Raw genomic sequence first — 4729 nt, forward strand, 5'->3', positions numbered from 1 at the left:
AGGGACATGGGCAATGAACTAGTGGCTATCAGAGGGTAGGGAGTAGGGGAGTAGGGGAGAGGTAGATGGGGTAAAGGGGGTTAAATATAGCAGGGTAGAGGGAGGGCAAAGTGGGTAAAGGGGATCAAATATATGGTAGCCAAAGGAAACTAGACTTTGGGTGATAATCGTACAATAGAATATATAGATGTTGAACTGAGTATGTACACCTGAAAATTATATAATCGTATTAACCAATGTTACCCCAATAAACTTAAAAAAATAATAATAATAAAATTTAAAAATTTAGGGAAAAGGTCATTGGGTGTAATAAAAAAAAAAAGGGCAGAGGACCTGAATAAACATTTCTCCAGAGAAGACATACAGATAGCCAATAGACATATGAAAAGATGCTCAAGACACTAGTCATCAGAGAAATGTGAATTAAAACCACAACAAGATATCACTTCACATCTTTCAGATTGGTTATCATCAATAAATCAAAAAACATCAAGTGCTGATGAGGATGTGGAGAAATGAGAACCCTTGTGCACTGTTGATGGGATTGCAAATTAGTACAGCCATTATGGAAAACAGTTTCCTCAAATATAGAGTAATTTGGGGGACCATTTCATAAACTATATAAATGTCTAACCAATGTACTGTATACTTGAAATTAATAATAAAATAAAATGCTAAAGTACATAAATAAATTTTTAAAAATTAAAAATAGAACCACCTTTGACCCAGCAATTGCACTTCTGAGTATTTATCTAAAGAAAACCAAAACACTAATTTGTAAAGATCTATGCACTCTTATGTTCACAGCAGTGCTATTCATAATACCCAACATATGGAAGCAACCTAAGTGTCCATCAATAGTTGATTGGATAAAGAAGTTATGGTACATATACGTAATGGAATATTACCCAGCCATCAAAAAACTGAAATCCTACCATTTGCAATGACATGGATTCTTATATGTGGAATCTAAAGAACAAAAGAAATGAACAAACTATACAAAAACAGACTCAGATACAGAGAACAAACTGGTGATTGCCAGAGGGGAGAGGGGTTGTGGGCTGGGTGAAAAAGGTGAGGGGATGAAGAAGTACAATTTAGTAGCTACGAAACAGCCATAGGAATGTAGAGTACAGCATAGGAAATATAGTCAATATTATTGTAAGAGCTGTGTGTAGTGCCAGATGGGTGCTAGAGTAATCAGGAGGATCACTTTATAAATTATACAAATGTCTAACCAATGTAACATATACCTGAAACTAATATAAAATAAATAAAATTAAATTTAAAAAAATTTTTGCAGGCCAGAAGGGATTCAAAGTGATAAAGTGATGAAAAGCAAGGACTTACAACCAAGATTACTCTACTCACCAAAGGGATCATTTAGAATCAAAGGACAGAAAAAGAGCAATTGGACAAGAAAAAGAAATAAAAGGCATCCACATCGGAAAGGAAGAAGTAAAACTGTCATCATTTTCAGATAACGCGATACTATATAGAGAGAATCCTAAAGATTTCACCAAAAAATTGTTAGAACTGATAAAGGAATTCAGTAAATTAGTAGGATAAAAGTTAATATTCAGAAATTAGTTGAATTTCTACACACCAAAAATGAACTATCAGAAAGAGAAATTAAGAAAACAATCCCATTTACAATTACATCAGAAAAATAAAATACCTAAGAATAAATTTAACCAAGGAGGTAAAAGACCTGTTCTTGGAAAATTATGTTATTGAAGAAAGAAAGTGAAGAAGAAACAAATAAATGGGAGTATATACCGTGCTCATGGTGTTGGGACTACATCAGACTAAAAAGTTTTTACACAGCAAAGGAAACCACCAACAAAACAAAAAGACAATCTACTAAATGAGATAAGATATTCTCCAAGGATACATCTGATATTGGGTTAATACTCAAAATATTTAAAGAATTCATGTAACTTAAAACCAAAAAAGAAAACAATTTGATTAAAAAATGGGCAGAGGGCCTGAACAGACATTCCTCCAAAGAAGACAGACACATGATGAATAGACATATGAAAAGATGCTCAATGTCACTAATCATCAGAGAAATGCAATTTAAAATCTCTATGAGATATCACCTCACCTCAATAAATCAACAGTGGTATGTGAGCCAGCCATAGTCCCTGCTCACCTTGCTCTCTAGCACTTGCATCTCTTCACCTGAGGAAGTGCACCATGGAGAAGAGAAGGTGGAGACTTTAGTCTTCCAGGCAGAATGTCAAACTCATGTCTCCCATCAATATCTTCTATTCCAGGAAGGAATTTTTCCTTCTAGAATTAATCAGTATCATTTCTGGTGCCTTGGATAAAATATGCTATGAGAGCCTGACTCATCTTCCAAATCGGACAGTGGTAAAGAGCTGAAAACTGACATAATCTCCAAACCCCAGGAATGTACTCTGACTCTGGTGGATGCAGGTATTGGCATAACTAAAGCTGAACTCATAAATAATCTGGAAACCATTGCCAAGTCTGGTACTAAAGCATTTATGGAGGCTCTTCAGGCTGGTGCAGACATCTCCATGACTGAACAATTTGGTGTTGACTTTTATTCTGCCTACCTGGTGGCAGAGAAAGTAGTTGTGATCACAAAGCACAATGTTAATAAGCAGTATGCAAGGGAGTCTTCTGCTGGGGGTTCCTTCACTGTACAAGCTGACTTTGGTGAGCCCATTGGCCACGGTATCAAAGTGATCTTCCACCTTAAGGAAAACCAGACAGAGTACTTAGAGGAGAAGTGGGTCAAAGAAGTGGTAGAGAAGCACTCACAGTAGATAGGTTACCCCACCGCCCTTTATTTGGAGAAGGGGTGAGAAAAAGAAATCAGTGATAATGAAGCAGAGAAAGAGGAAGGTAAGAAAGAAGGGGAAGATAAAGATGATGAGAAGAAGCTCAAGACTAAGGATGTGGGCTCAGGTGAGGAGGATGATAGTGCTAAGGATAAGAAAAAGAAAACAAAGAAGATTGAGAAGAAATATATCAATCAGGAAGAACTGAACAAGACCAAGCCCATTTGGACCAGAACCCCTGATGACATCACTCAAGAGGAAAATGGAGAGTTCTACAAGGGCCTTACCAATAACTAAGAAGACCACTTGGCAGTCAAACATTTCTCTGTAGAAGGCTAGTTAGAACTGAGGGCATTGCTATTCATCTCCAGTTGGGCTTCTTTTGACCTCTTTGAGAACAAGAAAAAGAACAACATTAAATTCTATGTCCACTGTGGGTTCATCATTGACAGCTGTGATGAGTTGATACCAGAGTATCTCAACTTCATTCGTGGTGTGGTTGACTCTGGGGACCTCCCCTGAACATCTCCTGAGAAATGCTCCAGCAGAGTAACATCTTGAAGGTCATTTGTAGAAACATCAAGGCGTTAAGAAGTGCCTTGAGCTCTTCTCTGAGCTGGCAGATGACAAGGAGAACCATAAGAAATTCTATGAGGCATTCCCTAACAACCTAAAGCTTGGAATTAATGAATACTCTACTAATTGGTGACGCCTTTATGAGCTGCTGCGCTATCACACCTTCTAGTCTGGGGATGAAATGACTTTTCTTTTGGAATACGTCTCTCGCGTGAAGGAGACCCAGAAGTCCATCTATTACATCACTGGTGAGAGCACAGAGCAGGTTGCCAACTCTGCTTTTGTGGAGTGAGTGCAGAAGCAGGGCCTCAGGGTAGTATATATGATGAAGCCTGTTGATGAAAACTGCATGCAGCAGCTCAAAGAGTTTGATGGGAAGAGCCTGATCTCAGTTGCTAACGAGGGCCTGGAACTACCTGAGGATAAAGAGGAGAAAAAGAAAATGAAAGAGAAAGGCCAAGTTTGAGAACATCTGTAAACTCATGAAAGAAATCTTAGATAAGAAGGTTGAGAAAGTGATAATCCCCAATAGGCTTGTGTCTTCACCCTGCCGCATTGTGACTAGCACTTAAGGCTGAACAGCCAACGTGGAGCAGATCATGAAAGCCCAGGCACTTCAGGGCAATTCCGTGATGGGATAAGTGATGACCGAAATGCATCAGCCCCATTGAGATCAACCCCAACCACTCATTGTGGAGACTCTGAGACAGAAAGCAGAGGAAGATGAGAATGACAAGGCTGTCAAGGATCTTGTGATGCTGCTATTTGAAACAGCACTGCTCTCTTCTGGCTTCTCACTTTAGGATTCCTAGACGCATTCCAGCTGCATCTATCACATGACCAAGCTAGGTCTAGGCATTGATGAAGATGAAGTGACAGCAGAAGAACCCAATGCTGCTGTTCTTGATGACATTCCCCCTGTTCCTGAGAGTGATAAGAATGCCTCTTGCATGGAAGAAGTAGATAAGGAGTTTCCACCTGCAGACCTTGTGCCCTTTGTATAGTGTCTCCATGGCTCCTTCAGCAGTCCTGAATGGCCCTGGCCCACCTTGTTTCCTCTGCTGATGTCTAATAGTTTTTTCTCTCTTTTCTGCCTAAAGAAGGACACAAGGGCCTCAAGCCTTCCTTTCCTGCATTTAACATTGGGTTTGGATGTTGTGGTGTGTTTTGTTTATTTTGCTCTGAAATTAAAGTATGCAAAATACAGAAGATGCAGTTTATAAATCAATCAATCAATCAATAATCTATAAATGACAAGTGTTAGCGAAGGTGTGGGAAAAGGGAACCCTTGTGCACATTTGACGGGATTAGAAATTGGTGCAGCAACTATGGAAAACAGT

General features: G+C 39.0%; 1 pseudogene; it reads left to right on the forward strand.

Annotated features, from left to right (window-relative positions):
• Nucleotides 1-6: 6 nt before the first annotated feature.
• LOC102892546 lies at nt 7-4393 on the forward strand (annotated as a pseudogene).
• Nucleotides 4394-4729: the final 336 nt, after the last annotated feature.

Source organism: Pteropus alecto, unplaced genomic scaffold (assembly GCF_000325575.1).
Source record: "Pteropus alecto unplaced genomic scaffold, ASM32557v1 scaffold38, whole genome shotgun sequence".
Classification (NCBI taxonomy): Eukaryota; Metazoa; Chordata; class Mammalia; order Chiroptera; family Pteropodidae; genus Pteropus; species Pteropus alecto.